The sequence below is a fragment of the Protopterus annectens genome, chromosome 4.part0 (genome assembly GCF_019279795.1).
Source record: "Protopterus annectens isolate FY-2018-M chromosome 4.part0, PAN1.0, whole genome shotgun sequence".
Lineage (NCBI taxonomy): Eukaryota > Metazoa > Chordata > Ceratodontiformes > Protopteridae > Protopterus > Protopterus annectens.
The window spans coordinates 1079001790-1079026469 of NC_056733.1; the positions used below are offsets into that span (position 1 = coordinate 1079001790).

The 24680-nt window shown below is 37.1% G+C and overlaps 1 protein-coding gene across 1 annotated transcript in view; it reads right to left on the reverse strand.

Annotated features, from left to right (window-relative positions):
- LOC122799750 (kinesin-II 85 kDa subunit-like) overlaps positions 1–24680 on the reverse strand; it is an 888373-nt gene that overhangs the window by 97420 nt on the left and 766273 nt on the right. The window lies entirely within an intron of this gene.

Consider the following 24680-nt stretch of genomic DNA (forward strand, 5'->3'; position numbering starts at 1 on the left):
TGTCATATAAATTGTATCTATTCTTAACCAATGTTTTCACATTATGGCTTATTTGATATAATTGTTTAAAATTTAGATGTTTTGATATCTTTCATTGCATTATTTTTCAAGATTGTCAAATTATTGTTCTTAAAATATTTTTTTAATATTTTGGAGCTTTTCTCTCAAGCCTCTGTTGAAAATGAGCACCTACCCAGGCAGACGTTCCCGGTAATCAAATGTCAATACATAAATTAAATAAATAAATACAAACCATTCACACCTGTTCAGGGCAGGGACCAAGTGTACCAAAATTATTTTCAGTCAATGAGGCCCGCTGAAAGACCACTGGCTAAGCATTATGTATTGTTGAATCACATGACAGGTACCAAAAATGCACGATATTCTATGTTCAGCTGTATGGCATTTTGCTGACTGAAGTGTATTAAATAGATACGTTTCTGGTATATAAGGTCACCAGTTATTCACTGCAGCTTACTCAAAGTCTATCCAAAGAGTTAAGAAAACGGTTGTGCCAATGGTTGACCTGCATGTGGTCTTTGTCCATCTGTTCCCTGTTACATTTTTACAGTCATGAGGCATTTGCCGGGAATCATATCATTATGGATGTAGAACATTTTGAGCAGTAGAGCTACAGCATCATGAATGATTGAACAGGTTAGTACAGGGGGTGAGGTGCCCACAATAAATTAAATGTGAAAGAGATGGCATGAAATGGCATCATCCATCATATGCATAAGCACACTCATTCCCTGTGTCCCACACCTCTATTTTGCTGATTGCACTCTTTCAATCTTAGCCCTTACCGTTGCCAAAAAATACTGCTTTCACATGCCCTTTGTCTTTTGTCTTTAAGGAGGCTATAAAGGTCGGCCCTTTTAATGACTGGAGTATGGGCCAGATGTAGTCCCAATTTGTCCATGTCTATCCAACTGTCTTAGTGGCAGGATTCATCCCTGACTACTGGAGTCGCAGTGCTGTTCTGGTACTCCATTTTTTGGGAGAGCCTTGAGGCCTGGGCAGGTGTATCCCCAGCACCAACCCTGGCACATGTGTCTTAGGATAATCAAACTACCATTCCAATATTATATATGCCTAGTTGTAGCATCACCTGTCCTCATCATGGGGGGTGGTCTTATAAGTTATTTGGTCACAAATTGCTGATATTTTAGATCAAACTTTCTTTTCGCAGGGCTTCCCCCAGCCCAGATGGACAGAATGCCTCTGGTCAAGAAGGGTGCAGTAGTCGAGCCTGAAACCAATATTTGTGATTGAGATGAAAGAGACTCAGTGATTGTTCAACTGCTGATGGAATTCAAAGACATAGATAAGAAGAATTTTTCACTAACAGATCCTAACCAGATGTCGACATATAACTCGATGCAGGCCTTTTCATATTCTACCACACATGGGCCTACCTGTAATAAATCATTAGTTGCTTCTTTGCAAAATGGTTTTATTCCAGGGAGAAATATTATGTAGGTCAATTAGACATCAAATTCTTCAGATTAAATTAGCCTATTTGCCTCCTAACTATGATACAGCACTTAAAACGTTTGATGCATTTAGCAGAGATTTTACTTAGGTATTACAAAAATGCAGCATTCGTAAGCAGTTAATTAATCTAATAAAATCCCTTTTTCCAGGCTAAGGCTATTCCTTTTATTAGTAGTGGATCTTTAACAAAATTGTTTTACAAAAACAGGGTTCGACAAGACCATCTTATATACCCACATTTTTTATATTAGCAGTAGATCTCTTATTTAAGCTAATTAATAAATTCTAACCTTTGCAAAATTAGTTTTTCATTTAAGATTTATTACTGTCAGTCACTTGAATATATCAGTGCATGCCTTTATTCAAATGACTAATGATGTTGGGCAAATCATGAGCTACAAAGTAAATAAGCAAATGTTAAAACCTAATCCTTAGGATCCAGTAAGAGACCAAGTTCTGACCATATGTCCTGTGGCAAAAAGGCCTTGTTTACACAGTGTATCGATTTGTGATTCATAAACACATTAGCCGCAATGAGAAATACCTCAGTGTTAGCTAATTTGTATTCTTTGAATCACAGTTAACTAACAAAAGTGTAGAACACCACTTCACATGGTAGTTAATTCTGGAAGCTGCATTGTGTAAGCACAAACACCCCTCACTCTTTGGTCGCTGTCTCATATACACACATGCAGACCCACCACATACCATTTACCGGTTGGTGTTTTTAGAACATCCATTCCTGCTCTGGTAATTCACAGATGAGCAGAGTCAGTCTTTAATGCCAGACATTTCAGTTACACACTTCGTATCCTTCAGTAAATGCATGCTAGGGCAAAAGCTACTTATGAGCTTGAGAGATATTCCTAACTTTTCCTGTTCCTGTCTCTTGTATGTCATGACCTGTTGCTGAGATTCCATAATGTCCAAGATCCTTAATATTTGGCAAAAATACCTGCTAAATGAACCTATCAGTTAGTGTATTGGGCTAATGCAGGGGTTTCTCATGTCAAGGATGCATGTTTTAAATCTCTTTCCCCTCTATGTTTTATTAGTATTGTTTTAACCATTTCATTTTCTACATCAATCCATGGTGTCAAGTCACAACACACTGGACTAATATGCTCTGTGGGAAGGGGGAAAAGGTACAGGGTTTGAGGTCTGCTTAGTGCCTTTGAAGGTGTCTAGTGGTTTCCTGCACGTTTTATTAAAATATGTGACTTTAAGGCCTGCCATATCGAGCATCCCTGGTATCTAGTGTTTCCCTTTTATGTGCACAAGCAGAGACTCATCCCTGGTGTCTAGTATTCTCCCTGATTACCATACTGTTTAAGTGCTGTTAAGGTACATGAAATGAGTCATCCCTGGTATCTAGTGTTTCCCTTTTATGTGCACAAGTAGAGACTCATAGGTTCATAGGTTCATAGGTTGGCACTACGCTATCAGCCCTAGGGCCTATACAAGCCTAGTCATAACAATTCCCTGGCTATTTCTTCCCACACTATTTACTTCCCTGGACCCCTGTCTAGCAGGGTGACTGACGTGATCCCCGAGGTGAATTTCCTTTCTCCCATCCAATCGTCAAGGTTCCTTTTGAAGAGGACCAAAGAGGCACTCTGCTTGACATGTATGGGCAATCTATTACAGAGTCTGGGGAGTCTCTGGGTCAGGAACCTATCCCTCCAGCATGTTTTGTTTATTGTGATGACAAGGTTTAGATCACTGGAGTGTGTGGCTCTGAGGGATTGGGATTTCTTTAAGTGTAGCATGTCCAACAGCTCTGGGTTCGACATGGCCTTGTATGTTAAGCAAAATGCCTCTGAGTAGACGATATGCAACAGAGTATAGCTGGAGTTTATTAAGGCGATCAGCGTAGGGCATCTGCTTTAGGCCTGTTATTCTTTTAGTGAGGTATTTCTGTGGCCTTTCCAGTTGTTGCAGATGTCTTGAGAAGTACATACCAAACGGGGCATTGTATTCTATAATGGTGTCTAGTATTCTCCCTGATTACCATACTGTTTAAGTGCTGTTAAGGTACATGAAATGAGTCATCCCTGGTATCTAGTGTTTCCCTTTTATGTGCACAAGTAGAGACTCATCCCTGGTGTCTAGTATTCTCCCTGATTACCATACTGTTTACGTGCTGTTAATGTACATGAAATGAGTCATCCCTGGTATCTAGTGTTTCCCTTTTATGTGCACAAGTAGAAACTCATCCCTGGTGTCTAGTATTCTCCCTGATTACCATACTGTTTACGTGCTGTTAAGGTACATGAAATGAGTCATCCCTGGTATCTAGTGTTTCCCTTTTATGTGCACAAGTAGAGACTCATCCCTGGTGTCTAGTATTCTCCCTGATTACCATACTGTTTAAGTGCTGTTAAGGTACATGAAATGAGTCATCCCTGGTATCTAGTGTTTCCTTTTTATGTGCACAAGTAGAGACTCATCCCTGGTGTCTAGTATTTTCCCTGATTACCATACTGTTTACGTGCTGTTAAGGTACATGAAATGAGTCATCCCTGGTATCTAGTGTTTCCCTTTTATGTGCACAAGCAGAGAATCATCCCTGGTGTCTAGTATTCTCCCTGATTACCATACTGTTTAAGTGCTGTTAAGGTATATGAACTGAGTCATCCCTGGTATCTAGTGTTTCCCTTTTATGTGCACAAGCAGAGACTCATCCATGGTGTCTAGTATTCTCCCTGATTACCATGCTGTTTAAGTGCTGTTAAAGTACATGAAATGAGTCATCCCTGGTGTCTAGTGTTCCCCCAATCTCCATACTGTTTAAGTGTTGTTACTGCATATTGTATAAGAAGTATTTTTGATGTGTAGTTTTCCACTGATTTTTATACTGTTTAGGTGACAGTAAGGCACATAAAATAAGAGGTCTCCTTGGTGGCCAGTGGCACCCCCAACCAATGTTGCAGACTCTGCTCATTTGTTTAAGGGTGAGTGTTCATATAACATGCAACAAACGTACTAGGTCTTACAGTAATATTATGTTTATGTTCAGTAGTATTATTTCTAAACATAGTCTTGAGGGTAAGAGTTCTAGCAAAAAGTCTCAGTTCTTGCAATATATCTGCAAAATCAGCCTGCTGTGCAGGGATAAAGGACAAACCTTTCCCCAAAACTGCACGCTGTGCTCCTGTGAGTGTAATGCTTGAAATATTTAAGACCAAACCTTGGTTGTTCTGCTTCTGGTTTGTCTCCATTGTCCCTCTTGCTAAATACATCCCACAACTGAAGCGTTTGTTACTGTTTGTGAGCATGAAATTAGACATAGATTTAATATGGGCACTGTGGATAAGTATTTCAATTTGACTAGAGAAAAAAGTATAGCTCTAAATGAGCTTAAACAACTACACTCAATTGAAATAAGGCCTGCAGATAAAGGGGGAGGGGTTGTTGTGCTGGACAAAGACATTTATGTTGCACAAATGCGTCTATTGTTAGACGAGGAAGAGACATACCAAAAGAGAACTCGGTTACAGGTGAAAGACGTTACTGATCGGATAGCAGTCATGGTCTTTGATCTGCTAGTTAATGGATTAATTAATGAAGAACTATTTAAATATTTTACAGTTGATAGTCCTGTCTACCCCAGTATTTATGGATTGCCAAAAGTCCATAAGAATTTGAGATTACCCCCGATGAGACCCATTGTCTCTGATAAGGGGTGGGCCACAGAACCCCATCCATCTATGTGGAAAAGTGTCTTAATCCGGTTCTTAATCAATGCAGTAGTGTTTTGAGGGACACTAAAATATTTTTAGAGATACTTTATGAAAAAATGAAGGGGGTAGATGGACACTACCTCTTTTGTACACTTGATATTGTGTCGCTATTTGCCATCATCCCCAATGATTGGGGGATTGAGAATGCCAGAGATTTATTAAATGTCAGGAAGGTATATGCTACTGATAAGATCAATTTGATATGTTTCTTGTTGGAAATCATATTAGAAAACAATGTTTTTATTTTTAGAGAGGATTTGTACTTGCAGAAGATTGGCGTAGCGATGGGCACACTTTGTACCAACAGATACGCCAATCTAGCCTTAGTGGTATGGGAACCTAATGCATTTTTGTCATTGGATCAATACTCAGATAAGATTATATGGTATACTCGTTATGTGGATGACATGTTTTTTCTATGGAAAGGAACACGGAATGAACTAGATTTACTTTTAGAATACCTTGGCACTACTAAAACTTTTTTTGAAATTTACCAATAAAATATCAGAAGAAGAGATAGACTTTCTTGATGTGAAAATTAAGAAGGCAGATTTGGTAGGTATTCAAACTAGTATCCATAGAAAACCTACGAGAAAGAATGCACTATTACATCATGATAGCATGCATCCACGTTTTATAAAAAACAATATAGTGAGAGGGCAAATCTTGAGACTGATGAGACTTCATAATGAAGACTCCTCACTTGGGTTAGCCCTAGATAATCTAAGGACAGAATTCTTAGAGAGAGGCTACCCAAGCAAGATGTTTGATAAACAGGCCTTGGAATTAACAAAGACCAGAAATACCAAGGGGAAGCCTTTTTTCTCTGAAAGAGTGGTTAAACCAGACAACAGTGAGAATAACATGAATGTACTTAGATTTCCCATTACATATACTAGTGACACTGGCATTTTCTGTGATATTTTCAACAGAAATTGGAATATTTTAGGTACAGTTAATGAGCTTGAAGGTACCATAGATGACAGACCACATTTTGCTTTTAAAAATAAAAAATCACTAAAGCATCAATTGTTATAATAGAGGCACGATGAAAAATAGTATGTTATCCCAGAGGAAAGGGACCTATGCATGCAGAAACTGTTCAGTCTGTAAGTACATACATTCTTGTTTAGTGTTCACCCATCCCACATTACGTTTTGAAATATATGCTAAACACTATGCAGACTGCAGAACTAAGAATATTGTTTATTTTTCTTTCTGCGTGATCTGCCAGGCTTACTATGTTGGTAAAACCAACCGCATGTTGATGGAGCGAATACAAGAACATTATAGAGATATTGCTAATAAGAAAGAGACGAATGCTCTGGCTAAACATGTGGAATTAGCCGGCAGTGCACATTATTTTAAATTGTTGGTATTGGAAATGTTACAAGACGGAATTAGAGGCGGTGACATTACTAACAGAACAGAAACTGCTGAACAAAGGTGGATTTTAAAATTTAATTCTTATAATTCCCCAGGGATTAATGAAACAGTACCTTTGAAGCCCTTTTTAAAGGGCAGAGCCCTTAAACATTAACTGCATTATTGTGTTTTAGTAGATTTTAGATTTATGTTATGTGCTCCTAATTGACTTCATTGAATGATTGTGATTTTAAGGAATGTTTTAAAACAGTTTTCAGTATGTTTTTTATTCAGTCTGATGAAGCGGTACCAGAAACCGTGAAAGCGTTTACTGTTTTGTTCAGCTTGCTATTGGAATATTAAAGTGGACTTTCTTTGACCTGAATATGTGTAGTGGAGTGGCTCATTTATTCATTTATTCTTTTTCATAATCCAGAGACTGTCCATGCTATGGAATAGACTTCCCATACATGTCAAGCAGAGCATCTCACTGGCTCTCTTCAAGAGAAATCTTGATGAATGGATTGAAAATAGAAAATTCACCCCGGGAATCACTCCAGTAGCTCTACTCGACAGAGGCACTAGAAACTAAGGTCTGGTGGCATGATGCCAGGGTAATCCTATGGGCTAGGCTTGTAAAGGCTCCAGGGTCATTAGCCTAGTACACACCTATGAACCTATGAACTTAAATATATGTTTAACTGAAACATTTTAGGAAGTAAGCTTGACTGCTTTTGCAGATTTTTTTTCATATTACTATTACTAGCAATGACCTCCACCTACCCCCCCCCCCAAAAAAAAAAAAAAAAAAAACTAATCAGCATTGTCTCCTCCATACACCTGAGCCAGATTGTGGACAAATAGCAGGGCAATCAACTGGACCCCTGCCCCCCTTCCATACCAATATACTATTACTTGACTGTCTCTCTCATAAACACTGTTGAAAATGGTCACTGCACATACTATTTCTTTTGTTTTTTTTACTTTTACAATGGTCACATAGATAAGGATTTTATTTAAAACTGTTATATCACATTTTACAACAAATAACCTGACAAGCATTTGCTAACAAAAAAATCTCATATTTATTGAAAATGCATCTAGCAGTCCTTTAAATTACAAGACATGTGCTGGCACTCATTATTAATTAATAATTAGTGCCTATGTGGAAGGTGTAGGAATTCAAAAGACTAATCTGCAATGCATTTGCTAATAGCTTGGGGCGGCCCACTGGATGCAAGTGTCCCTTTCAAGGAACAGCCTAGAAACACTGTCTGGTGAAGTGGTAAGAGTCACAGAGTAGACAAATGAAGATTGAGGGAATCAAACTGCACTACAGTAGCAGTTCATAGCCATACTCATCTGCATTAAGTATCAGACAATGCTGTAGCTCAGCAGAGTGCATTTCACATCCATGTGTGCTTGCAAAAACAAGGTTAATTAAAAGGGTATTCACAGTTAAAATATTAACATTAAACTTTTAACCTTCATGCCATCCAGTTTATTCACAGCCATACAATAAACATACTGTCAAGAGTCAACAAAACAGGGAAACCAAGGACTGTACTCACAGATCATGGCTCATAAGATGATGGTTCTGTTTATTACAATCAATGTCTTCCTTTATTCCATAACTACTGTTGCTTGCAGGAACCAAGTATTTATAAACACACACACACACACACACACACGCACACACACACACAAAACCTTCAATTATAGCCATTGCATGACTGTACACCTCAGATATCTGCTTGAGAATTAGTGGATAAATGCATTTAATAATGGGCCAGAAACCCATTGCAAACATCCTCTGCCCTCTCAATGTCTTAGTTCAAATCAGACACAAAGACCCAAAAATCAGGAACAGATTCTTAGTACTTAGAAAACTGTTAAAATAAAAAGTTTTGCATTAGAAAGCATTTTCTGAAGGATAGGCTGTGATACATGTCTGTCATTATTTAATGACTGCAGTCCTCTATAATGTGCCAGAAAGTCATACATTTTTACAAGAAATTGGTAAAATTCTCTCTCAACTTTTTTATTTAACATTTGTTAGCCGTGAAAGTCCATTTAGGACAGTGCATATTTTCAGCAGAGGACCTGGGAGAAACATTCCAGACACATGTCTTTGGAATGTGGGTGGAAACCCACATCAATACAGGGAGGACATACAGACTCCACACAGGAGGCACCACAGCCAAGAATCAAACTGGAGAACCTCTTGTTGTGAGGTGACAATGTTAACCACTGCACCGCCTTTTGCTCAAGAGTTCTAATAAAGACAAATTTTAAATGCTATTTTGTTTCATCTGTTTGTTTACCAGGTAAACTCATTCTACAAAGTGTGCTAAAAGGCACACTGCAGGTACATGACGGTAGAAGGTTTCAAACTCTAGACTTTTGACTACAGGAAGCAGTTTGTTAACAGCTCAGAACCTGAAGTGCCAGACAAATGCATTTTCTGAACAACTATGAAATTAAAGACTGGTATTATTGACTGTCATCCAAAGTGATTTATCAGAAAATGAAGATGTTAAGCAAAGGCTGGCAGTTGTTGCAGTTTATTAAGGCTCTAAGCTCGTAATGAACTGCTTCCTGTTGTCAAAGGTAAAGGGTTTGAGTCTCCAGTTCCACCCCCCCCCCATGCTTTTAATCAAGTCATGTAACCAGAGAGTGAATATTTAATACCTGTTACTGATAGTAATTCCAAGTGATTTACCTTACTTGAATTGTATGCGTATATCTGTTAATCTGTCCCAGTCATCCAGTTCTGTGAATCCACCTTAGTCTGAGTTTTCTGTAATATGCAAAAATCCACCTTCTGTGAATACATCCCAGTCATATGTCAATACATCCAACTTTAAATCCATCTGAGTAATATGCACTCACTCCCCTTTTTTATGAATCCAGCCTAGTCATTCTGTAAATCCATCCAGTTTTAAAAATTCATGAGAGTAACATGCAATCTCCTTTGGGGACTGAACATGCACACACATCCAGTTCTAAATCCATCACATACGTGTGTACTAGGTGCGTTGTCTCCTTACTATGGTATTGTACCTGAACATGTGTTAGATACACTCCTTCCTTACTATGGTACTGTACTTAAGCATGTGGATTCCCTCTTTACTATGGCATTGCACCTGAATGTGCATTAGGTGCACTCCCTCCTTACTGTGTTATTGCACCTAAGCATGTTAGGTGCACCCCCTCATTGCTATGTTATTCCCCTGAGTGTGTTATATACTGTCCTCCCTTACTATGGTAATGCACCTGAGCATGTCTTAGGTGCACTCCCTCCTCACTATGGTATTGCATCTCAGGGTGTGTTACATCCACTCCCTCCATATTATGTTACTTCACCTGAGCATGTGTTAGGTGCACTCCATCCTTACTATGGTATTGCACATGAGGGTGTGTTAGGTGTATGCCCTCCTCACTACGGTATTGCACCTGAGTGTGTCTTAGGTGCACTCCCTCCCTGCTATGGAATTGCACCTAACACACACTCAAATCAACTGGAAACTGAGAAGACATATCCATATTTATTAAGCATCTCATTGTCTTATAGCAGATATTGCATAATACATACCTAGGAATTAAGAAATCCTAGTGTTCCTTAACAAAACTGCCTATTGCATCGTAGCTAACTATAGGTCCCCTTCTATGTTCCCTACAGAGTACAGGATTACCTAAAGCAACTTGATAAGCTACCCATCAAGCCTAATACTATTTCATGTGAGATTTTAAGAACCTCTCAATGAACTGGTAAATTTATATAACCTAGAATAAATGCATCACTAGAACTATCTGCAAAGATATGGAATGTATTATCAGTGAACTAATTAACAATGGCTTAGATGACCTCCAATCCCCTGCCTCTAAGCAATTTGAATTTGTTAAGGGCTGGCCATACCTACTCAGCCTGTCATTTTTTGACAGTCATAGAAGCTTTACACAAGGCCAGAGTATCTATGCTGCTTATCCTGACCTTGATAAAATCATTGGCCGCATTCATCATGGAGGTGTTATAAGCAAGTTCTCTAGTCTCACCATTAACTCTTGTAATTTCGGCTGGTTAGCTAACTGGATTATAAACTGAGCTCAAATATTCCAAGCAGGGTTATGTCCTCCAGCTTTATATGTATTGCTAATGGTATCCCACAGGGTACAGACTTGAGTCCCCTCCTGTTTGGTATTTAATTCTTAGAGGTAAAACTGTCATCAAAGATCTGTAGATAACCAAGTTTGTAAATGACAGCAAATCAGGTGCTCTTGTCAACTAATCCCACAATGTAAAACTTCCCCAGCAATGCCTTTATCATATCTACACCTGCTATGCTAATCATGGGCTCACCCTAAATACTAAGAGGTGTAGAACAGTTAACTTTAATAGGACCTCTTTCCTTTCCTTGCATCTTATTGCTGATGAACCTCTTAAAAGAGACCCCATTATTAGGGACCTAGGTACCCATGTTGACACTGAGCTCTTTAAACCACCATCTTTCAGCTCTGGTCAGATAGACCGTCTATCTCACTCAACTTATTTGTCGTGGCATCCTTTGTAAATCCAAAGGAGTTCTGTCTTCCCTTTACTCTTCCTTCATCAGACCCATTATTCAATCAAGTACCCCGATTGGAACGTTCCTCTCCTAATACCATAAACAATTTGCTAAGCTAAAAAGATTCTTAACTACAAAAATCTCAGTTTTAAGCTACCCTAACAGATTTCTATCCCTCTAATCAGTGTTTTTACAGGCTCCTGAGATGAAATCTATGCATACCATTTTATGCCATGAAAATCTCCTTGCTGTTAAAAATGATTTGCCTTCATAGATCAAATAGCTCAAAGAACATATGCCCGAGGACATACGCCTCCACTGTCAACTCATTATTACCTACTAATGTGGTACGTTTCTTATCCCCCTCATTCCCCATCGTTGAAATAGGTGCCTTTTGCATATCAAGCAGAGTACATCCCTGAAAACCTCTAATGAAAACTTCACTGACTGGGTGGCTAATCATAAATTCATGCCTGGCTGATAACGCTATTCTATTCAGAAGGAACTATTTCACCCGTATCATTGCAAGGGTGAAGTAGCTAGACTTCTTGATGACTCTTGAATCATAAAATGAGTATAAACCTATGTACTTATAAAGCTTTTGGGATGCCTTTAGGTTATCTTCAGGTCTAGCCTGTGGTATTACAACAAAATTCATGAATGATAGTAGTGTCAAACTGAAGAGCAAAGAATAACCTAAAGAGAAAATCTTTCCGTTTAAAAGGCCAGAGTCTCCAGTCAGCACACCATACTTTTTTTTAAATGTTTTAAGTCTGAGATCCCAGTTCATGCATATCTCTCAACTGTCCATATTTTCATAGAATGTCCAGATTTTTGCTTTATAAAAATTTGTGGATATCTGGCAAATCACTGCGTATTGAAATCAAGTAAATAATGACATGCATGTCAGTTTCAAACTTCAGAAAATGCATCTAACAGAAATCCTGTTATTCTAGCAACTTTCGAAGTGTATAATAGCAATATTTAAAATTTGTCCCTATTTTCTGGCCTTTTTCCCCCAATTATTTTAGGTTTTGTTTAGATTTCTTGCACCAAGATGTTCAGAGGTATGAGTTCATGTTTCAATGTTACTGCTTAAATTAAGCTAGCAAATCATTCACCTGAACAAAAGACTACAGCAGGCGACTTCTGAAGAAAAGTGAAATTTTTCATAAGGAAGAAAGCATTTTATTAGTATTATTTGCTGTGTAGGCTATATACAGAAATTATTCCTGGCAGTCTAGATATGTTTAGAAACAAAATATCAAAGTGCTGTTTACTGTTTGCCAAGGGGCATACTTTTTTGCAGTATATTACAACATTGTTTTATGGGACTCGTATTAAGAGAACATACTGTTTTAAAGTAAGTCTGAAAAGTCTCTTTCATGCAAAGTACAACCAACGTTGGCAAAACAAGTTTATTTAAACAAATATTGAAAATGTCTATGCAGCAACCAGCTGTGGCAGTATTTAAAGTCCAGTGTGACACAAGTTGGTGCAATATAAACATAAGATGATTGACTTTAACAATTGGCTTAGTTATCTGTTTCATTTTAAAGGGGTCCAATATTTGTTGGTTTGGGAGGACATGATTGATAGGCCACACTGCTTTGCCAGGGGTGGTCTGCACCTGTCCCACTAGGTATTTGGATATTAACTAAAACATTATCCACCCCTACAGTGCCTTTTATAGGCAATGCCAACCTGATAAACCTACCAACATAGTAAAATTCTAATCAACATAAGCTAAAGGTGTTACTACTCAGTGCTAGTTATCACAAGAAGAAACTCCATTCCCTGGAAGCACTTCTCACCCTGGAGAAAGTTGACATCTGTGCAGTTGCTGAGACATGGTTTAATGCCATAGAAGGCACCCTGATGGTGCACAGGTATAATGCCATCCACACATTTGAGCCAGCTACTGCACAAGAAGGGACAAGAAGTGGAGGTGTATCAATCTACATAAAAGGTTAGCACACCTCAAGAGTGGTCAAACAATATGACATGCTTGAGCTACTCCATGTCAACTAACCTTAGATAAAGTCCCATTCCATATCCTTGGTAGCTATAAGTCCCTGTCTATGACCTAGGATAACTATAGCATGTACTTGAATGTACTGCAGTCACTCACCATTCAACCCAACACCGTATTCATAGGTTCATAGGTAGGTACTAGGCTATCGGCCCAAGGGCCTAAGTAAGCCTAGCCAACAAGGTTCTCTGGTTTATGCCACCCAAGAAAGTTATTTTCTTGTGCACATGTCAAGCAGAGCCACTGAAGCCACTGGGATTAACCAGTACATCAAAACAGTGCAATATATATATATATATATATATATATATATGTATGTATATACATACACACACACACACACACACACACACACACACGTTATATATATATATATATATATATATATATATATATATATATATATATAGTGGGAGCAAACACAAGGTGCAGGGTTTCATTCTCACATGGGGTAACTGGCTAGGCTTAAAATAGCCTGAAAGGGAAGGTAGCCTAGTACTAACCTACGAACACCAGCAACTCACATTGCATACACACTTTAAAGGTTGGTCTATTTAATTGTGTTAGCAAGGGGCTGCATTATTCCACTGATGACGCCAGGGGGCAAAACCAGTTAGATTCTTACTTGCTTATGCGTTGTTTTTGTGGAGCTGGCCATCAGCCCTAGCATTATAGATTCTAAAATAATTTAATCACATTCGTGAAATCATTATTATTATTATTTCTAGAATTGGAAGTGCATGGGTATGTGGCACTGGACTTCTTTGTGTTGTCTATATATAATATATATATATATATATATATATATATATAAACACCAACAACTCACATTACATACACTTGTGTTAAAGGGAAACACACACAGCATACACAGAGCTTCCCTGTTCTGAATGAAAGCGACACAAATATAACACACTGCCAAAGTCTTTTCATTGTTTTACACAGTCTTACAACAAATAGAAATGTAATAAATTATGACATGCTCTATGAAGTAAGATTGTGACTGAGTACAAAAGGAGACAACACTGAGGGGATATTTAGTAATACATTCTACTACAGTGACAATCCCACCCTCAGGTCAATTTATAACTGAGAGCAATCAGTTTATAGTAAGAACAAAGCAATTAATAAGAGATGCAAGTAAAACAGGTTGTTTGTCATTTCCTGAGACTCAATAACTGGCATATGCCATATACTCTACTGGTCAAGCAAAAGGGTACAGTGATCAAGTTAGTTAGAGTTCCTTAGAGTGCATGGACTATTTCACAGGGACTTTCAATCACATAGCAGGTAAGTATTTAACTGATTAAAGGTAATACACAGCACTGTTCTTCATGATAAATATGCTTACATTAAACAATAACAAAATTCTCAGTAAACTTGTAGGTGTAGGGCCTTCTGGCAGAGCTCCTGCAATATCAAGGTCAGATGTAGTGACCACAGGTTATTAAACATTGACAAAATTCTCCATAAACTGGTAGGTGGAGGGCCTTCTGGCAGAGCTACTGCAATACTGAGGTCAGATGTAGTGACTGCAGGCTATTAAACACTGACAAAATTCTCAGTAAACTGGTAGGCATAGGGCCTTGTGACAGATCTCCTGCAATATCAAGGTCAGATGTCATGACCACAGGCTATTAAACACTGACACAATTCTCAGTAAACTTGTAGTTGTAGGGCCTTGTGGCAGAGCCCTTGCAATATCTAGGTCAGATGTAGTTACTGCAGGTTATTAAACACTTACAAATTTCTCAGTAAACTGGTATGTGTAGGGCCTTGAGGAAGAGCTCCTGCAATATTGAAGTCAGATGTGGTGGCCACAGGCTGTGCTCTATCAAGGAAGATAGTGAGTGAGTGTAAGAGGAGACAATACCCTCAATTACAACATTCAATAATACTGTTATGATTGGTCTAGTTTTTTATTTCCATTTTTTAGTAACTGCTTTTTATAGCAACCAACAGCATTATACTTAGTAGGCATCCCAGTTCAAAAGAATAATTTCCTTAGTTAACAGTAATTTGCTCCCCAAACATTTCTGACAAAGTACCCTGTAGGGAATTTTTAAACTCTACAAACTCATTAAGTTTGCAAAAAGCATGTTTCCAGATACACACTACCATCAATTGCTGCCTGCCTGTGAAACAATTCTTTGAAGTCTGCTTGGAGGATAAAAATGCTTACACAAATATTTACATTCAGAATTTCTTCACTTTCTAGATGTCTTACATAATTGGGAGTCATGCAAAGATCCTCCCATTGTTCTTCTGTATATCACCTGTCTAATCTCATCTCCCAGTCTTTTTAACCTCTTCTGAGACTTATAGTTATCATACATTATTTTATATGTCCTAATAACTATCCCATTTTAATCACAGCTTCTGTTCTAGATTCAGCTATAGAGTCACAGAGCTGGTCCCTCATTTAGCATTCTCTATCCCTTATTCCCTGTACATGTTATCTTCAATTTTCGGTAGGGAAGCCAGTCTGCAACCTGCAGTCCAAACATCTATCTGACCTCATCTCACCATATGACTTTTCCCTCCCTAGTTATTTGTTCCCAATACCTTGGGTCCTTTGATAATTTTCTCCAACAAATTCCAGCTTATTTATGCCTATTTTCAAATCCCCTACTTGCAGTTATTAATACTCATATTGGCTAAGTTATCAAAATACTTTCTGCTGATTTGTAAATATAATATCCTGTACAGGTGTTATTGTTCTCATCAAGAGCCTGCATCCAAAATGCTACTCTTCCCTTATTTTGTGCCCCAACATCATTTTGTCCTGCTTTTATTTGTAGTTTTCTGCTTGTGTTATATATATGAGCCTCAAATGTATAGCTCTTAACAATTCCTTTAACTTTGGCAATCCTGAACTGACTTGTTCTCTCGGAAGAAACAAAGTATCCCACTTAACAATCACCTACTTTCCCTCCCAAATAAATCTTTTCATGTCTTTATTAACTATGATCCGCAGCTTCGTTTCTGATTGATAAAAATATACCTTAAGTATGTATAGTATTGAAGGCACTAGAAATATTTTCATTGTCTATACATTACTAACTATATCCATAGTTATGCGCCTCCAAATTCTAAGGTTTGTATTATACTTTATTTAGTCTCTTCTGACATACCCTTAGTTGCCATAATAAAATCTTTTTTATTCCAAACGCCTAAACACTTCATGTTATCATGTCTCCCACAAATATGGGTATTACTAAACAAATTCAAGTGTGGGAACATAGTTTATCACTATAGCTCTTGTTTTATTTTCATTTATTTTATATCCTGAAAAACTTGAAACTGGCTCAGTTTTTACACAATTATGAAATACCCTCTTCAGGATTTATCAAGTGCAAAATAATATCATATGCATAAGGTTAATTTTTTCCATTAGGACCATGCCAGTTGTACCCTTGAATTTGTGATCCCCTTATTTTTCTTGACAATGGCTTGAAGTATAAGACAGATAAGAAGGGAGAAGCAGAACTCCCCTGTCTGGTTCCACTATTCAAGCACGACTTGTCAGAGATGAACCCTACTACCTTAATTCTTGCATCTGACCCTTCATATATCTTCCTAATTAAACCCATTATTCTATCAGGAAACACAAATACTACATTAGTTCTTCTCATAAATCCTAAGTAACTCTATCAGGTGCCTTCTCTAAATCAAGACCTACCAATAGCAGTGGGGTCTTCTTGGAATCTGCTTCCCTCTGGTTCATCATTGTTCTGTTAATGCTGTCAAATGTTTGCCTACCCTCCACAAAACCATACTGATCTGTGTCTGTTAGTTTTGGCAACACCCTAACCATTCTCTTAGCTAGTATAGACATAAACACATGGTTCAGAACTGACATTTGTCTATATGAATTTATGTTTAAAGGGTCTTTGCCGTGTTTGGATAGTACAGCCACCACAGCTTTTTTCCAAGATGCCGATACTGTGCCTCATTTTAAAATATTGCTAAATATAACTTTTCATATATTTATCAATTTCTTCCCTCATAAATTCCAAACATGTACTAAAGTATCATCTGCTCCTGGAAATTCTTCTGTTGATTTATTATATATCACCATTTTTTAACTCAACCCCACCCATCTTAGTTATTAATTCGTGAACCTCATCTTCCCTTAAGATCGGCAAATGTATGTCTTCCATAAATATTTCCAATTGTGTCTTTTTTTGTTTAAACATTTCCATGCTCTGTATTCTCATAGAATTAAAAATCGTCTCTAATACATCTATAGGGTATCTGGTTATTTTTCTTGTTATAGGCTCCCTTAGTTTGACATCTCTTTCTATTTTCTGTTGGCTATGTTGTTTTGCTAATAGTTGTTATGTTTTGGGGTTGTTATCAAAAAATACTTGCTTAACAACAAACTTTTTAAACTCATGCATATCATCCAAATCCTCACTTATTTTCTCTTTAGCAGTAAACAATTGCTCCTCCTCTGCTTCTTTTGTATGATTCCCCTTAATCTACAATAAATAATTCATATTACTTCTTTCCTATAGTGCCATCTCTCTCATTTCTACCATATTTTTTTAATCCCAGTTTCATTTTTTTCACTTCCTGCTACCCTTCGGAAGACATTTGTATTTTCTCATACAACTCTTAATTCATTTCCACTTCTCATTTTTAAATTATCCTCTTCTTAATTGTAAAGTAGGAAAGCACCGGTGTCTTATTTTTACTTCATTACCCTGCATCTTTGTCTTAGTCTTTATTAGTACATGATCTGTAGCAGTTATTAGATTTGCTTAAAAGCTGTCAATTAAATATCCATGTTCCTGTGAAATATAAATTCTGTCTAGTCTATCTTAGTTATTGTGTCTTGCAGAATACTATGTAAATTCTTCTTGGGTTCCTGCAAGTAAGTTCATATCTTCCATCCCAAATATTCTCATATGCGTATTAAGAACTCTGCCCTCCTTTGTTGTATTTTCACTTCTATGTACCACCGATACATTTTTATTATTGCATGTCATGTTATAGGCCCCACCCATGAATAATACTCCCTTCTGGAAACAAATTACCTCTCCCATATTTTCTTAAGTTCTTTAATACAATTTTAGGTGGGATATAAATATATGCCAGTGTAATCCTTCTTCACTGCCAATACCCCTTCATTACTACAGATCAGCCATTGTTGTCTATCTTCTCTTCCTTCATCATAACTGGACCCCCCTCACAATCAGTATTATTACTACATTTTTTTATGTCCTTAATGGTCTGCTGAATAACCATTCTAAACCTTTCTTTACCAAATTTACATCTTCATTTCTAAGTATGTCTCCTGTAATTATTTTTACTCTACACTTCTTAATATAATTCACTGCTCTTGTCCGTATCTGCAATACCATTCACATTCCATGAAATGACTGATAAGGCAGCTATTCTGGTAAGATTCTGTTACTTTTCTCATATTCTACATGACAGTTTTTTGAATATATGTTTCCAACTTGCAGCTTACATGCACGCATTAATATCTGACAGGCTGATCTTATATACAATTGCAGCTTCTCATCTCTGTTTGTACCCATATCAAATTTCCCAGATTTTTTGTTTCAGTCAAAACACTCTAGAATCCCCAACCCCCTTTGCATCACAGCAAAACCACACAACTATATACTCTTTTGTTAATGGGATAGTATCCCTCCATAAATGGATGGATGCCCCAAGTAGACAGCTACATAAATAGGCTGTAGCCATTCTAAAGTTAGGTTTAATCATGCTGAAAACACACGTTAGATCCTGTATTCCCCTTTGCATCCACACCATCCATTCTTGTCATATCTCAACTTCCCTTCCAAATGAGAAAAACAACTTCCATACTCTCAGTTAACTGATTTTTAGCCTTTATTTAGAGTGTGTTGGCTATTAAATGAAGTGATTTTGCATTGTTGTGATTAATACTGAAGAGATGGATGTTATTAGGAATGCATTTGCTTGTATTCCCTTAAATAAGACTTCATTAATTCTCACTGAACTGCTTGTCAGTTCCCCTTCAAGTATAAGTTTTAGTGCTTCTCCATACAGATGCCTTAAAGTTCACAGTTCAGTCATTTTCTGAATAATTGCCTTTGCCTGCACACAGTATATCTGTAAAGGTAAAACTGTCCTGGTAGATAAAAAGACCAGTTAATAGTTGTGCAGTTACATGGCATAGCTCATCTCAAATGCTAGAAAACTAGCATTTTAATTGATTTTAATATAAACGTATATGTATATGCATAACACAAGGAAAACCACAATAATTTAATACACACATATAATCAGTTCATTTCAATTACTTCCCCTTAGCAGCCTCAGATCACCACATCATATTATTTATACCTAGCCTTTATCTTGTTGCAGTATAAACCCCTGATACACTACATTTTAGAGGAAAAATACTCTCTCACTTTAACATCACTTGCATTATCAGCAGTCACCTATAAGACTCCTCCATCTCACATTTAAAGTACCTTTTCATACTTTACAGAACTTCTTTACAGTGCAACATGCATCTAACTTCAACAAATGTGTTATACACATATTACTAAGAATAAAAATAACTTTTTACTTACAGTTTTCTCACAGTAACAACTTCAGTCTTTTTTATCATCCTTCTAAATCCTGACAACTTGGGAATTATACTTTAAAGCCAACACACCAGTTTAACAGTCCACCAACTTCCAGTCTTTTTTTCTGTCTTCCGTGCAGAAGTACAGATCTCATATCCAAGATGCATCCTATGGAAATGTCACTTTTCCATTTATTTCCTTCTTTCATATTCTTGCTAGCTTACATCTTCATCATTCCAACCACCCAACACCAGTCTGATTCAATTCCAAGGTACTCTTGTGTTTTTCTAGTTAGCTCCTGACCATTTTTTGTCATGTAATCATATTCTTTGAAACACTGCAAAAGGTTTTATTGTCAAGATCAATGGGCTGTGCCATTATCAGAGGAATGCAAAGCTGAATCCCCTTCAACTTGCTGGTTCACTTTTTCCTTGCTAAACTCTTAATTCTCCTTCACTAATTTGGCATTCAAACCTTCCTTTCTCCTTCTGAAAAAAATATTCTGAAGACAACTGGATATAGCAACTTGAATCTCAGACCTGCCCCTCGACACACTGTGATTACAGGGATAAACTCACCTCTCAAATGCCTGGTGTACAGTGAATAATCATTTTCCATGAACACTCTGGTGTCACCAGTTGGTAATACTTTACACTTCTGCCACAGATTTGTCAGGAGCAGCGTCTTCTGCTGATATAACTGAATCTTTACTATTGTAAGCCTTGTCTTCTTTCTCATTGCCAAATATGGAACAGAGACACAATTTGCCCTTTCAGTTAATAGGCCCTGCTGTGGAGTACTGTCCATTTGCTTATTGGTACTTTCTAAAATGAATGCAATCTGTTCCTTCCAGTTTCTCTGGTACAGTAGAAAATCTCGGGTTTACTCTGCATGCTTTGTCATCTAGCTCTCCTTGGTTCTTCTTCAGAAACCTCATACTCAGCCAGCCTTTCCTTTATTTCAACTTCTGATTTCTGCAGGTTTATCAACTCATCAGAATAGGTACTTAAAGCTTCTAATATACTCTCCAGACTTTTGTTATTTGACTGTCAGTATTTCTTAGTGTCTCACTTATTTTAAACACATCTGAATGCATTTGATTTTTTTCATCTGAATTACTAGAATCCATCTCCTGTACTGAGACTGAAACCCAATCTGCTTTTTGCTGAACAGCAGCAAGGCTCTTCCCCAATATAGTTTTTTCTTACCTTTTTCTAGTTTATTTTCTCTTTCTTTCTCCGGATTTCTTCATTGCTGACATCCAGGTAGTGTAGTGACTAAAAAGCAACTGAATTTTAGTGACATAAATGGATTTTGCTGGCTGCTTTCCAAGGTTTCTGTTTTCATACTAGGAGAGCTGTAATCGACCTGTAGATCAGTGTGCAGCCATCTGGGAAGTCAGCTGTTGATCAGTGTGCAGCTATCTTGGAAGTCTACAAGCTTTTCACATTTTTGTGAATTAGTCAATGGGCTAAAGTAAGATCAGTCTGTAAATATATGCAGACAATGCATACATGAAGTGATTAACTTTTAGGGGTCTGTAAATGCAATTATCTGCTGTCTCACACCTAGGGCCAATTTAGAGTGTCCAATCTTTGGGATGTGGGAGGATCTACACTGGACAAAACATGCCTTCTCCACTTTAGCCTACACCTTGTCATTCTTTCCCATCCTGCTTAAAATATCTCAACTCATACCCCAACTTCCATCAGTACTTAAAAAAAGTAAATTTCCAAAAAATCCCAATGCGCCTGCTTCAAAAAGACACACAGCAACTCCACCCACATATCATCTTCATTCCTTGCCTCCAATGTAAATTCTGTTTAAGCAAATATGGATAATTACCACAGCAACATCCTTTGTCTTATCATAAGGAACTCTTGTTTTCTTCTGTATTTATTACTAATTTTGTATTGGTTAGATCACTATTCATTGCTTTGTTATGTATACTCTTTAGGCATTTTATGGTGCTTGTTAATCTCTGTTTCTAAACTGTATGTTTCATGTGTGAAGTAGTTTACCCAAGTTTTGCCTGTAAATGGTCAGCTGCTATAGCTAGAACTCACCTAATCTCTACTCTACTCTATGCCTCACACATTTATACAAATCTTTCTAAAAACATCCTCAACAAACTAGCAGTATCCTATAACAATATTGCCAGATTTGCTACTGCCTCTCCTTTCAGAACTCATCGCTGCCTTAATCTAAAACAACTTGGCTGGCTAGAGTTTCTACACCATCTACAATTTCTCCAGCTTACTATAGCCCACAAGACCCTCTATCAACCCTGAAATACTCCAATACTCTCAAGTCTCTTCACCCCCTACAGTAATCCTATAAATTTATGCTCAACCAACAAACTTCTTTTTAACACTTGCATATCCAAGAACTCAGCAGGTTATACCCTGTTCTCTAATACTGTTGAAAAGCTGTGGAATTTACTACCTACTGATCTCACTTCTCTGTCTTCTCTTACACTATTTAAAAAGAAACTTAAATTATATCTCAATACACACTGGTTATGTTCCTGTACTAATCCAGACTAACTTTCCTATGTCTCATTAATAACAACCATTCATCTTTATGTATGTATACCTCCTTGCGAAGCGCAGTTGTAGTATTGAAGTTAGTATTGTTATAAGAATGTTTATCTATTGCTAGTATTGAAGTTAGTATTGTTATAAGAATGTTTATCTATCGCCATTACAAAAAAAAAAAATAAGTTTTTCTTTTTTGTTTTATTTCCTAACTGCTAATACTTTCTGTATTTCAGTTTGTATGTATCTTTACTGTACTTCTTTTTACATTGTATTTTTGCATATGTCTTGGAGCTTTTCTCCCCGGGCCTCTACTGAAAATGGACATATATTCAGTTAGACTAGCCCGGTCAATGAAAAATAAATAAAATAAAATAAATTTTGATATGTGCAGTACTCCAGCAAACAAACAAAAATAAATATATAAATACTTATAATGGTGCTTAACGACATATGAAAGGAACAATTTATGGAGCAAAATATTAAACTAAGTACACTCTTAACTAATAAGATTAGCATAACTCTAATTTGGGTTAATATGAGCCTATAAGGACTGTCCTATCATTTGTTTGGCCTTCCTCGTGCCTCTTAATCAGATGAATGTTGAAAACTGGTATATACCTGGGAAGAGATATTATCACTTTGATTATATTTTAACATTGAAAACTGTAAAATAAGAATCTACTCTTGCTCTTTGTATGTCTCTCAAAACTTACCCCATTACTTCTCTTCAGCTTTCTTCTTTTGTTTTCTCATTCTTATCAATTTTTAATCTCACATTATCTGTCTTCATATAATTCCACTATACTGTGCCTTCTTCCCAGTTTATTCCTTTATTCTTTATTTCATGTGCCTCCTGCATTCTCTGAATGTTACTAAGTTACTTTAAAATTTAATAATGTTAACCTACTTACCACTTTATTAATGTAAATATGTTTAATTCACTTATGCTATCATTCATGATTGTCTTGCTTATCTTTTGCATTTAATTGATTTTTTAAAATATTTTTACCTTTAAATATGGAGCTTTTCTCCTGCGACTTTGCAGAAAAGAGGCTTTTGCCCAGCTGGACTAACAAGTTCACAGGCATAAACAGCGTTGTTGTTGTTGGTCTTTTGGCTTTTTCCTGGTTAGGGGTCGCCACAGCGGAACTCCGGTCTGCTAATGATTGGCAGTAGATTTTCACGAACGCCGAGGTGCCAGCTTGACGTTCAACCTTCAACGAAGGCACGCCCATTTACACATGTCTTTCAAACGCCCACCCAACGGCATTAACAGCGTACATTAAATAAAATAAATGAAAATTTCAGTCCTTTAACCTCTTAGGTTTGTATCACTGAATACAGTTCAGACTTCTATAGACTTCGGGTGGTTGGCATAATGGTTACAGTGTTTACCTCACGTGCACAAGATAAATGGTTTAATTCTAACCTTTGAGTGAAATTTGATATGCTTAAAATGGCCCACAAGGGCAGCTGGCGTAGAACTTGCCTATGAAATAAAAATATTTAAAACAAAACAAGATGAAAATATGATATGTGTAGTTCAGTTCTGAATTTTGCAATCAGCACTGTTTCTTCACTGAAAATGATATGGAATTGAGAATGACTGCACTGTGACCGTAAATGACCACAGTTCTGACAGTCTCTTTGCCTTCTATGTGCAGTGCTTTAATCTGAACAGCATGCAGATTCTCCTTCAGTGAAATGGTAGTGTTATGTTTCATTTTAGAATTTAGCTGTTTTTTCCTGCAGCAGCTAGAAATATTTCAGTAAAACAACATATCTAGTTTGTGTATCAAATAATCAACTTGCAGCTATTTAATGTGTACATTAGACATCTAAAATGTGATGAAAAAATAAAAAGCATTGATGTGATTTCAGAATTTTACTTAGAATTAAATTATATTGACATACTGTAGCTTCTGAAAATCTGTGAATTCAGACTGAAAAGCAGATTATGAAAACATACAGAATATTAAATGCATTACTTATTCACTGAACTAGTAGCTTGTACTTTTTAGCAGTATGAGAGTGTATCATATATGCAGTGGGGGTAGTAGGCAACTTTGCGATATGCAGGCATAGCTCTCAACTGTCCCTGACGCCATACAATGTTCCTGACATTAATCTCATACTTATGGTCTGCTCCTCTTAAAAACTGTGGTTTTCTGGCAAATCATTGAGGATTGCAATAACTAAATAATAGCAGACATTTTGGTTTAAAACTTCATATCCTTCAGAAAACACATGCTAACACAAAATCTGTTATTCTTACAAAGACCAATATTTAAAATCCACCCCTTCCATATCCTGCCATAAACAGCTGAAGAGGACACAACCTTCTGAATAACAGGAGGACCTACTAC